Here is a 13,900-nt window from a genome sequence, read left to right as displayed (position 1 = left end):
CTGTCTTCTAGACAAGCAATACCACCTTTTCACAAAATTTACATTTCAACAGGACCGAATTTCAAGCCGAATGCTAATTTTTCTCATGCACTTTGTTAGTAAGCCTACACAAAACAAGAAATCACTCCTGTGTATCCGTCAAGATGGGGGTTTAAAAGGTACTGAGGCCTAAATAAATTCGCTCTCCCCCTTCTTACCAAATTCCCAGGGCTCGGGTCCGAGCCACCAAAGAAGTGACTCTCAGTTCTACCACTTTGATAATCAGTCAGCCCCCCTCCCCCGATACTTGGGAAACTGACCAAACACCACCGGGAATATACCGAAACTTCTGAACTGTTACTTAGATAATGCTCCCACCTTCCTCCTTGACACAAAACATTTAAGAACAAAATAGGATTACAAGATGCACCACCGGGGGTGGATTGTTAGGATATAGAGGTGGTAGGTTATCCAATGACTCCCATTCATCATCTTTTTCCTTTTTTTTTTTTTTTTTTTCCTTCTTCTTCAAACTTCTCGTCTGCTTTTAGTGTAAATATTGAGGCTGGAAAAGGACGTGAGATCCTGATCCATAATCCTGCATAATCACTTTCCTCCTGGCTAAAGGGTTCCTTTGGATTAACATGTATATTTACGGCCTGGCAAACCCAGTCTTCAAAGGATCCGAAAACGGGCCAAAAGACATGTGGTCTTAAAGGCTCCTTTGGCCATTCTGTCATACAATACCGAACCATTTTTAATTTACTTTTTTCCTTTTCTGGGGCCCCTATCGTTCCAATTTCTAATCATTATCCCTAATGGACTTTCTGGTGGTATGTCTGGTAATTTGCTCCCTTTTCTCTGGTCCCGGGTCTTCAATTTTGTCTGACCCATCTAGGAATTTTACTGTGGCAATTCCTACAGCCCTTGGTTGCCTTAGTGAGAGTGTCTTGCAGGGGGTTTAGGACCTATCACCCACCCACGAATCCTATAGGAATCGCTTCGGTCCTTCACCGGCCAAGTCCCTCGTGGGAGATTGGAACCGCGGTTAGAAGACCTCCACAATCGCTTCGGAACTACGTTCCGTCTCAGTCACACTCTCACACACACAGGCAACCGAATCCCACCCAACCAAACGGTATACGCCTTAAATACTTACGACTCCGTCGTCTTCGTTCGGATCTTCGCGCGCAGAATTACGGGCAAAATATAGTGCTACAGCCAGCAAAGGGAGCTCATAAAAAAATCTAAATCTTTGCTTGCCCTTATTCAGGTTCAAGATGGTGTTAGTCCCGACCCGACTCGAACAGGAGCCACCAAATGGTGGGGGCGCCCCTCCTAGATCAAGTCAGAGTTCAGGAACCAAGACCATCCCGGACGAGACCCCAATTGTTATAAATGACTGAGTCCCAAATAGGATTACAATCAAAGTTTACAATTTATTAAACGAATAGAGGCAAGCAAACAGCGCTGGGTGCGCCGGGAGTCTCTGCTCCACCAGGACGCACACCTGTTACGTAAGGCGGCTGGTTTTTATGCTCCTAGGCTAATACATATTCATTACTACTTCTAGAAGAGGCAGGGTTATTATAATTGGTTTCCCGAATCCGAAGTCCTCCCAGGTGCGCCTGCTTATCAGTCTCTGTTAGTCTCTCGGGGGCCGCTCGGACGGGGAGGCTCATATTCTTCCTCCTTATCTAGTGGTCTCTTGGCCGGATGTCAGAAGTTACTGCACATCCGTGCAGAGTCAGCAGCTTTTCTCTGAAGAAATCCCTTTGTTCTCTTCTCGCCTAAACCCAGGCCTCAGTGTTAACCCTTCAAATCCCTTAGTGGCACGAATTGCTGGACCATTCCGTACAATTCCTCCCCTTCTTTTTAATATCATCAATTCGTGTCTCTTCTTCAACCTTTGTTAGTAGCAATTGGATTTCATCAGTCAGTTCTCGGGGTGTCCATTTCTTAAGCATCATTATCGCACATCACCTTTTCTCTCCCAAAGTCATCACAAATTGGGTGCTATTTATTATTCGCCATATCAACAACGTAAAGCAAGGTATCATACAAGATATAAACAATAATGTCATTACACCACATAAAAAGTGTTTCTGGGAGAAACACTCTGTAGCCAATAACATAGGCTCAGGCGAGGATCTCAGTGAAGTAGTAATTTATTCGTGATTGCAATGGCGGGCGCCCCACAAGCAGGAGAGCGCACCCACTAGTTCCAAAACACAGTTTATATACTTTTTGATGACAGGACCCTCCCCTGTTTCCCCACTGGAGTGGGTAATCCAGGTTCACAATCTATCTGATGCTTCACAGACAATGCCTGGCCTTCAGTTGCCAGCCTGTTTTTGAGATGGTAATGTTAAAAGCTGTCCCATCATGACATTCTCCAGCAAGGACTGCGTATATACGGGGCTGATAACCCATTAATGGTCACCGCCTTACGCGGTTCCTTAATAAGGTCCCACCAGAAGGGGTGCCAGTCATTTTGCCCGCAATCCCGAACTTGGTCTGGAAAAACGAGCCCTGCGCACCACCACCCCCCCCCCTTCCCCGCCTGGCTTAAAAAAAAAAAAAAATCAGAGGCAATTGGCTAGCCTCTTTCCAGGGCAATTGGCCCCTGATATCAGAAAGAAATTGTCTTAGGCTGCAGGACAAACTTACAACAGTCAGGAATGACGGGGACCTGGGGCATCTACCCTAGCAGGTCCACTAGTTGAAATAAAGCTAGGAAACGAAGACAGAGGCTTGAATTTTTTGTTGGTTATGGGAGCTTCTTCCTCTGTGTTAATTAGGCTGTAAATGTAATAGGAGCAACACATTCAGTGTTAAATAGTTTAAAAGGACGATTAGGAGCTAAGACAACTACAATAATTGGAGCCACAGGGAAAGAGGAGGAACGGCCATTCTTACAACCCCTTGATTTGCGCTTTGGGGGTAAGGAACTAACCCATGAATTTTTGTATGTACCAGAATGCCCGATTCCACTCTTGGGACGGGATCTATTAGCCAACTTAGATGCAACAATAACCTTTGAGGATGGAGAATTAATAATGAAGGTACCTGAGTCCAAAGTAGGACAAATCCTAATGATCAAAGATAAACCCTTTGTTAATATTCCAAGAGAAGTAGAAAATGCAGTTATACCAACAGTATGGGAAACAGATGTACCAGGGAAGTCGAAACTGGCACAACCGGTAAAGGTGGAATTAAAGGAAGGAGCCAAACCTGTTTGAATCAAACAATATCCACTTAAGATAGAAGCTAGGCACGGGAATGGTGAAAATTATTGACAAATTTCTCAAATATCAGATTCTGGAAGAATGTAAATCGGAATACAATACTCCATTTTTTCCAGTAAAGAAGCTGAATGGCGAGTATAGATTTGTACAAGATCTTAGAGCAATAAATGAAATAACAAAGGATATTCACCCGGTAGTAGCTAATCCTTACACATTGTTAACATCTGTGAAAGGGAAATATAAATGGTTTACCGTGATAGATTTAAAGGATGCCTTCTTTTGCATACCTCTTGATAAAGATAGTAGAAAATTATTTGCCTTCAAATGGGAAAACATATTGAAGTTTTTGGACCACATATGGTAACAACCGTTTTGGAACAAAAGGGGGGGGGCACGGGTTATCACCCAGCCGGATGATGAAATATCAGGCAATACTAACTGAACAAGATGACATAACCTTGAAAACGACTAACCTGTTATATCCAGCAGTATTTCTAGGAACTGTTCCAGAAGAAGGACCGTTGGAACACAATTGTGTGGAAATAATCGAACATACGCCAGCCACAAAGGTTTGAAGGATGTACCCCTTGAGAGGTATTCAGTGGGAATACCACACTCCGTGGCACCCACAAAGCTCAGGGAAAGTAGAAAGGATGAATCAAACAATAAAACAACAATTGGCTAAGTTAATGATCGAGACACAGCTGCCCTGGACGAAATGCTTACCATTGGCACTTTTAAACATAAGAACTAAACCACACAGTGAGACTGGATTATCACCATATGAAATGTTATATGGTATGCCTTATTCTCAAGGGATGCCCCTAGGGAACAATGTAGTTGAGGATCATAGTATCCAGAAATACATAATTACCATTGGAAGGAGATTACAGGAGCTAAGAGAAATTGGGATGATGACTCAGACACCACCTTTAGGATTTGCTATTCATAAAATGCAACCAGGAGACAAGGTCTTAATAGAAACCTGGAGAGAAGAATCATTGAACCCCCGATGGGAGGGACCGTACCTTGTTTTACTTACTACTGAAACAGCTGTGAGAACAGCAGAAAGGGGTTGGACCCACGCATCCAGAATAAAAGGACCAATAACTACCGAAGCCTGGAGGGTTGAGTCCACTCCTGGGGAACTGAAACTGAGACTAAAGAGGAACTGATATCCCAGCAATGAGGTTCTGCATGAATTAAGGGCACTGGATAAAGAGGACAAGGCTGAAGGAAAGAGGAAAGGGAGAAGGCAAGACCGGGGTAGGACCCTCCACTGCGGTGTGTATGGTCTACCGAGGGAGGCAACCCCTATGGGTATTGACCGCCGAGTGAGAGTGCCTCGACCGGACTTCTCCCGCGCTAAGATCAGGTTGTCCTGAGAAAAATAACATGAGAACCTTTTAAACCCATAATAAAATTGTGATTAGTTTTTCCAGGAGCTGGATCACCTCGAAGGGCTGAATGGTAACACAAGCTCTGAAAGCGGGCCCAACCCCATGATTGAAGGCGCTTCCCACACTCTCAAGATTGGACGGCGAAAAAGGATAAGAAATGCTATACTTCCTGGTATTGTTTTTACAGGGGCAATTGGGCCATGGGCAAGAATGGAGGAATAACTTTTTCACTTTGGGGGAGGAAGTGGCCAAGGCCTTTAACCTTAGTAACTGCTGGATTTGTGGAGGACCGGGGGGGAACTGGAAGTTGGCCCTGGGTAGCAGGCCCGGTCGAACCCAAGTGGTGGGTCAGTAATTTGAGCGAAGTTCATAATGGGATGCAATTTTGGAAAGAGGAAGGAGGTCCATGGCAGTTGCACTCGTCAGCTCGGGGTGTATACTGCTTGAACAGAACAGGAACAGTGGCGGTGGGAAAAAGCATTTGCAATTGGACTCTGTCCCCCGGATATGATTGTACCGATCCTGGATGTAGTCCTGTAAGCTGTACAGCACGTAGTGGGAAATGGAACGCCACACATGTTCAGCTGAGAAACGGGACTTGGCTGAAATGCTCATATTGAGAATTTTTTGGATCCGGATGTGAAACTGTGGCAAGAGCACAAGCGGGGGGACAATTCGATGGTCAAATCTTGAGCTGTCAGCGTGATAACACCTCTAAGGAATAGCATGTGGTGCGGGTCTATCGTTGGAAATGGCAGGATGAGAATGGGAGGCGAGTGTTCTTTAAACATTTCTGGTCAGCTTATAATATGACAGGCCGCCAAAGAGAACTGAATTGTGACTGTAAGTGGAAACCCAACGTGGGAGCTTGGAAGCGCGCATATACGAGCACAAACGGGGCAGACATTGTAACAGGACCACTCGGTAACAAGGACACTCTGTATTATCACGCCCCAAAGGGTAAAGAGGGATGGGATGGTCCTTTTCCAAACGGGACGTGGGCCCTAAAGGGACATTATTGGGTGTGTGGCAAACATGCTTACAAGAGGCTACCCGGAAACTGGTCGGGAATATGCTATGTGGGGTACATAAGACCCTTGTTCTTTTTATTGTCACAAACACAAGGAAATCATTTAGGAATAAGATGATATGATGACCTGAACAGAGTAAAACGATCTATTGACACTTCCTTAGCCGGGGGTAGTGCCCAAAAATGGGGAAAGGATGAATGGCCTCCTGAAAGAATCATACAGCATACCTGGAACCCGAATGAGTTGATATCAGGAGCCCGAGAACCTATTTATAATTTGAACCGAATAATTAGGTCGCAAGCTATCCTCGAAGTTGTAACCAATCAAACAGCGACGACCTTGGATCTTCTGGCTGATCAATCCACTCAGATGAGGAATGCTATCTTTCAACATAGAATGGTCTTAGACTATTTACTAGCAGAAGAAGGGGGAGCGTGTGGAAAACTGAACGATTCTAATTGTTGTTTACAAATTGATGATAATGGAAAAGTGGTTAAGCAGATAACAAGAAATTAAAAAGCTAGCCCACGTCCCAGTACAAACTTGGAAGGGTATGGACTGGGATTTCTTTTCATGGTTGCCCGGTGGACCATGGGTTAAAAGGATGCTATTTTTATTTCTATGTGGTGTAATGACATTTTTGTTTATACCTTGTATGATACCTTGCTTTACGTTGTTGATATGGCGAATAATAAATAGCACCCAATTTGTGATGACTTTGGGAGAGAAAAGGTGATGTGCGATAATGATGCTTAAGAAATGGACACCCCGAGAACTGACTGATGAAATCCAATTGCTACTAACAAAGGTTGAAGAAGAGACACGAATTGATGATATTAAAAAGAAGGGGAGGAATTGTAAGGAATGGTCCAGCAATTCGTGCCACTAAGGGATTTGAAGGGTTAACACTGAGGCCTGGGTTTAGGCGAGAAGAGAACAAAGGGATTTCTTCAGAGAAAAGCTGCTGACTCTGCACGGATGTGCAGTAACTTCTGACATCCGGCCAAGAGACCACTAGATAAGGAGGAAGAATATGAGCCTCCCCGTCCGAGCGGCCCCCGAGAGACTAACAGAGACTGATAAGCAGGCGCACCTGGGAGGACTTCGGATTCGGGAAACCAATTATAATAACCCTGCCTCTTCTAGAAGTAGTAATGAATATGTATTAGCCTAGGAGCATAAAAACCAGCCGCCTTACGTAACAGGTGTGCTTCCTGGTGGAGCAGAGACTCCCGGCGCACCCAGCGCTGTTTGCTTGCCTCTATTCGTTTAATAAATTGTAAACTTTGATTGTAATCCTATTTGGGACTCAGTCATTTATAACAGATATGACTGCAGTTCTCTTCAAACTTGGTTTCAGTGAATCATCGCTGCAATCTAAAAGGGCTGCTGGTACAAGCACATTTGTGTTGGCATATGCTATTCACAAATTGTTTGCTCCAGTACGACTCAGCATTACTATAGTTTCTGTGCCATTTATTGTCCGATACTGCCGGAAGATTGGTTTCTTCAAACCTCCTACCCCAAATCCATGATAACTTCTTATGGTTTTTTACTCGCCCAACGTGGGGCTCAAGGAATTTGAGATAAGGATGATAGTTGAGAGAAGTAACGGGCAAAACACGGACTGGATGTTTTTATGAATGCAATAGTTGTGAAGAATTTAAGAAAGCAGCAATTGTGAAAAATATGTTTCATATTAGTGTGGTGAAGGGATGAGGGGTGGTGTGTGTGTAAATTGTCCACCTCGTCGGTGTTGTGATGATGTTATGTTTATTTTGGTGTGGGGAATTCTTTTTCTTTTTGATGTAAGTGAAGTTTGTGAAGGTTGTGATAACTGTAAAGTAAGAGTATATTATATTATATTATATATATTATCGTCCCCCGTAAACAGGGCCGATAATTCATAAGTGGTCACCGCCTTACGCGGTTCCTTAATAAGGTCCCACCAGAAGGGGTGCCAGTCATTTTGCCCGCTATCCCGAACTTGGACTGGAAAAACGAGCCCTGCGCGCACCCCCCCCCCCCCCCCCCCCCCCCCCTTTACTGCTTCTCTCTGAAGTTGTTTCCAATGATCTTGGGGGTCAAAAAGATCCCCCGTGGGCAGCGTCGCTGGCCTTGTTGTCGGTGGCAGCGGCAGCGCTAACGGCCGCTGAGACATCGTCTCTGCCTCTGTTCCCAAGTCTATCGGGTTTACTTCCTCCAGCGGTACGCAGTCACAGCTTTTTATTTCACCCGCCTGCGTAGCCTGAGCGGCCACTGTCTCTACCCTTTTTTCCACTTGCCATGATCTCAGTGTCTCAGTCACTAAGCGCCAGGTCGTTATCACCTCAGCAGCTGTTGTATTTCCCTGCGAGGCAGCGTCCCATAGAGTTGTCCCCATGTTCTTCCAAGTTTTTAAATCAAACACCACCGAAGCTGGTATCGGGGCCCCGTTCTTTCGTAAGAACTTTAGCAATCATTTCACTTTATGTGGGTCATATTTCACTCCTCTTTTTACCACGAGTTGAGTCAGTAGCTTAGCTATCGCCGCCTCAGATTAGCTCCCATAGTTAATGCCCCAGCCGCTCTCCTGCTTCTTGAGGTGATGTCCCAGGATTAAAGCCGCGGTCCCGCCGTCAGCTTGAGTTGTTCGGCTGGGGTCCCTTCAGACGCTTCTCTCAGCGTTTCTCTCTTCCCGATCACGTCAGGATCACCATTTGAAGGGATGAAAGACAAGGACTCCTGATGGCTCTTGAACAGAAGGCCTTTATTGCCATTTTTCACCACTACATATACTTTCCCCGTAACCCCATGCGCTGTCCACGTGCCTGATTCTGTCATACAATTGGTTAGAGACCCTCAGACACGCGCCTCAAGCCAGCCAGCAATTGGCCACTGCCCAAAGCTCATCTTTAGCACTGCAGCCAAGTTAATTTATCTTGACCTTGCTCAAGTTTTTGTTTCTACCGCTTATTTCCTCATTATCTCTAATTCAGGGGCGTATGAAACAGCGCTAAGCCCCCATGCGAATTCCTTTCCCACAAGAAATACCTCAACAATTTTCTCAGACAGGGTCTTCTGTGAAGCCATTTATTCACAATTGCAATGGCCGGCGTCCTGCAAGCAGGAGCACCCAGCAAAAGTATATCATAACCTTATATTCCCTATTACCTAATGCTTGATTCCTCCCGTTTCCTCATTGGCTGAGTACTACAGGTTCACAAACTACTCAATGCTTATTATTATACCAGGGCTGTACAAATGTACAGTTTTATTTGACCAACTGTTAATTTCTCCTTTTCCTTTTTTTTTTTCCTTCTTCTCTCATGACTAGAGGGCCCGTGATTTTTTGTTTATACTGATTTCGTACTATTTTTTGTACTGTTTTTTCATCCAGTTTTTCTTAGCTATCCTCCTTATTTTGTGACAGTGGCACCTTCCCCTTAGCTGCTTAACATACTCCCCAATGCTATGCCACTGTTATGCCTGCACAATCACTTCTGAATACGCAAGGTGTGGTGGTTTTACTCGGGTGGGCATCCAAGTTCGACCACAGTCGCTCTCTCACTCCCCCTCCTCAAAGAGGAACGGGGAGAAAATACGATGAAAAGGGCTCAAGGGTTGAGATAAGGACGCAGAGCAGATTCCAGGCCAGACCTGTAGCCCGTGGAGCCCGACAGCTGACCCAAAGTGGCCAAAGGGGTATTCCATACCATCTGACGTCATGCTAAGCAATATATAGGGGTGGCTAGCTAGAGTGGTCCCACCACGTTTCAGTGATGGCAACTAAGTCTTAGTTTGCCTGTGTACTGGGTCTGCCTGTGATGGAGTTAACTTTCCCTGTAGCGGCCCATACAGTGCTGTGCTCTGCACTTGCAGCTAAAACAGCACTGGTATCACACCGGTGTTGTGTCTACTGCTGAGCAGTGCTGGCACAGCATCAGGACTCCCTCTAACCCCCCCAGAGCCAGCAGGCTGGGGGTGGGCAAGAGATGTGGAAGGAACATCACCAGGGCAGCTGACCTAAACCAACCAAAGGGATATTCCATACCATATGATGTCACACTCAGCAGTAAAAGGTGGGGAAAAGGAAGGAGAGGGGAGGGGTAGGCTCTCGTGAAAACATCTGTCCTCCCGAACAATGGCTACGCGCGCTGAGGCCCTTCTTCAAGGACGTGGCCAAGTATCGCTCGTTGGTGGGACGTAGAGAGTAATTTCTTTCCTCTGTGCTTCCACACGGCCTTTGCTTGTTTTGCTTTGTTCTGTTTTCTTTCCCCTTTTTCCCTTTCCCTTTCCCCTTTAGTTAAATTATTTAATTAATAATATTTTTTCCTTAATAATTATTTTTCCCTTTAATTAAATTATCCTTATCTCAACCCGTGAGTTGTTTCTTTCCTTTACTTCTTCCCCTCCTCTTCTGAGGAGGGCGAGTGAGAGGGCAGTTGTGGCAGAGGTCAGCTGCCTAGCAAGGTAAAACCACCACAGCCTGCTGCACAATGGCTTCCAGCTCCTCCTGTTTGTTGCCCATGCTGCGTGCGATGGTGTAGATGCGCTTCAGTTGCGCCATTGCCCTCACCCCCAACCCTGGTACTGCTCCCCTAGGCTCATCTCTATCTAGTCTCATTTCATCCCTGACCCCTTTTGTACCGAGTTTAAAGCCCTCTCAATGAGCCTTGCCAGCTCCTGGGCTAGTGTAATCCCAAAGCTGGGAAAAAACAAGGAAACCTTGAAGAAAATAGGGAGGCCTGTAGCTTGTGTAGTCTTTCTATAGCTTGTGTGGTCTTTTAGCTGAGAAAATAAGGAAAGAGAGAGACAGGTAGCCTTGAGCTAAGAGAAGCAAGGAAGATAAAGGATAAAAGGTAAAGAAAAAGAAGGAGAAAAACAGCTCCAGGGTGACCTTTTGCTCATTAAGGGTCATTAACATATTAAAAACCACACCCACCAAAATGCTAATGTATGCTAATTTGGGATTTGGTGTGTTCCCCCCCCCCCCCCCCCCCCGCTATTCTTCTGTAATGTGCAAACTCAGTACAGGTAAGTTGCGTGAGCTGTAATAGCCAATCAAAAGTAGCCAAAGAGATAGTTTTCACAAGTTTGCTGTGTATAAATGATGGTGATTCGAGTCAGAGGTGTGCTTGCTTTGCAAAAGATCGCCAAACACCTGACTCTGCAGAGTTATATAATTAATTATTTAATTAAAAGACCTTTGTGTGGATTCTGACTCTGTGTACTTATTGGCGCGGCGCACTGGGCACAAACCTATGGACAACAGCTTTGGCGACCCAGATGGGCCCCCTAAATTAGCCTTGCCCGGTCCATCTCAACAGCATCTGCATCGGAGGGGAGCACGTCAGAGACCAAGCGTGCACTGGTGATTTTATTGGGGTCCAGATTAGACCCTCCGAGAGTCCGGGGCTGGCAAGTGGTTACAACGGCGCAACGCTCTGAGGAATCCACCGAACGTCTGGGGATCAAGGGGAGTCACTGGACTAGTGAGTACAATTTATATCTTCCTATGGGTATACGAAGAGCAGATTGTCAGCCTCACATGTAGGCGCTGTGACTTAGCAAGAATGGGAAATAGCCCCGTGAGCTACCTGATTGGTGCCGTGATTTAGCAAGAATGGGAAACTGCTCCGTGAGCTACCAGAATAAAGCCAAGTGTGAGCAGCCGCTAGAGGAAATGGGAAGCAGTCAGTCCAGAAACCCCCTTCTTCCCCCCTGGGATGCATCCTCAGAAATTGGTTTAAATTTGGTGGTAATTATTTGATAAAGGACAAAATGAAGCACTATTGTAATCAGGAGTGGACTCAGTACGAATTAGATGGTGGAGAACGATGGCCAGAAAACGGATCCTTTAAGTATGATACCATATGGCAATTGCTGTTATTTTGCCGGTGGGAAGGAAAATGGGATGAAGTGATGTATGGTAGTGCTTTCATGTCGCTGTATCAGGACTTGCAAAGTCAGACGGAGTGTGGATTGTGGGAAGATCGTGTTATGTTATGCGCCGAAAAGAAAGGAAAAAAAGAGAATGATAAACCCCCTAAAATTTATCCGAGTCTAGAACAAGAAGAAGTTCAGTTTTTGGAACCTTCAGCACCACCACCGCAGCATGGACTAGAGGCTTCCCCTACCTCTGGGACTTCTGTGGGGATGCCAGAGACTTCCCCTGGGAGTTGGATTTCTGAGGTCTCTACTAGGACATTGGAAATCTTCCCCAAAACTCAGACTGCAGGTGGTTCTGCAGAGGTTTCTGCAGGGACAGAGGTTTCTCCTGAAGCTCGGGCTGTGAGTATCTCTGTGGGCATGTCTATGGGTGTTTCTGCAGCAGGTATTTTGGCAGATGTTTTGGCAAGGACATCAAGAATCATTCCCGGGGCTCAGACTGCAGAGGTCCCCACAGGGACAGAGATCACTCCTGGGACTCGGGCTGCAGAGGTTCCCATGGAAACATCAGAGTCCTCCCCTGAGGCTCTACCTGCAGATGTTTCTGCAGGGACATCAAAGGCCCCTCCTGAGGCCCAGGATGATTCTAATTATAGCCCAATAGCACTTGGAATAGAACCCAACAAGGGGTAGAGCCAGTTACCCAGGCTCCGTTAAGACAGGCAGTGGGACCAGGAGAAGAATCTCTTTTTGTTCATGTTCCGCTTACAACATTATATTTGTTAAACTAGAAACACTGTCAGACCTTATAGGGAGAACCCGGCAGAAATGCATCAGTTGTTAGAAACTATTGTGAATTCCCATAACCCTGTCCTGGTTTCAGCTAGGATAGAGTTAATTTTCCTCCTAGTAGCTGGTAGGGTGCTATGTTTTGGATTAGGATGAGAAGAGTGCTGATAACATGCTGATGTTTTAATTGTTGCAGAGCAGTGCTTACACCAGGCCAAGGACTTTTCAGCTTCTTGCTCTGTCCTGCCAGCAGGCAGGCTGGGGGTGCAGCAGGAGCTGGGAGGGGACAGACCCAGGACAGCTGACCCAAACTGGCCAAAGGGGTATTCCATACCATCTGACGCCATGCTGAACAATATATAGGTGTGGCTGGCCGGGGTGGGGGGGCCGGCTGCTCGGGGATAGGCTGGGCATCGGTCAGCGGGTGGTGAGCAATTGCATTGTGCATCACTTGTTGTCTTAATCATTTCCTGTCTTAATAAACTGTCTTTATCTCAACCCACAGGCTTCACTTTCCCGTTTCTCTCCCCCATCCCAGAGAGGGAGGGGGGAGGGTGAGCGAACAGCTGTGTGGTGCTTAGCTGCCGGCCGGATTAAACCACAACAGTCCTTTTTGGCGCACAACGTGGGGCACGAAGGGTTGAGATAACGACAGATCTGACCAGAGTGTGTTAAACTAAAATTGGTATAAGTATTAGACCTGCTTAATAGTTGCTAGTCACAATGTTGATTGGTTTAATCTCAAGTCTGCTGTGCCTGTTTTCCAAATTGAGTTATATAGCACATTACTTTCTGTATGTGCTCCCTGTCGCACTGTTTATCCTTTCTGGGCCCTGGTGTAAGGTCATTATGGTACTGTGCGGTGTAACAATGGCTTATGAAATGATGAGACTTCTGGTCATGACTCTATACTTTGGAAACCATATCTCAGAAACTATTAGCAATTACACCTGTTGCCTTTTTTCGTCAGGTAGCCAATCTGTGGAGGGGACAGGGGAAGATATTTTTTCCTACCTGTTCACACTCCCTTTCTCCTTCACCACCCTCTTATCCCCCGAGCTAGTTACGGTAGTTCTCCAAGATGCTGAATATCCTTGGGATACTCAGACCAGCATGTTCTTGTTGTTATGTCTCCTGAATGCGCTTCAGGTTTTGTTGAGGGTTAAACAACTACTTAGGAATCTCATCCAGAGATCTGTCTTGTGGCAAGATATTGCTGCCTGGGTAGAGAACCTGGTTGTAAAGGTACGCCATGTAGATGCTCATGTGCCCAAGAATCGGGCTACTGAAGAACATCAAAACAACCAGCAGGTGGATCAGGCTGCTAAGATTGAAGTGGCTCAGGTGGACCTGGACTGGCAACATAAAGGTGAATTATTTATAGCTCGATGGGCCCATGACACCTCAGGCCATCAAGGTAGAGATGCAACATACAGATGGGCTCGTGATCGAGGGGTGGACCTGACCATGGACACTGTAGCACAGGTTATTCATGATTGTGAAACATGTGCTGCAATCAAGCAAGCCAAATGGTCAAAGCCTCTTTGGTATGGAGGACGATGGCTGAAATATAAATATGGAG

This window comes from Anser cygnoides, chromosome W, assembly GCF_040182565.1.
Source record: "Anser cygnoides isolate HZ-2024a breed goose chromosome W, Taihu_goose_T2T_genome, whole genome shotgun sequence".
NCBI lineage: Eukaryota > Metazoa > Chordata > Aves > Anseriformes > Anatidae > Anser > Anser cygnoides.
Note: the sequence above shows the minus strand (reverse complement) of the source record.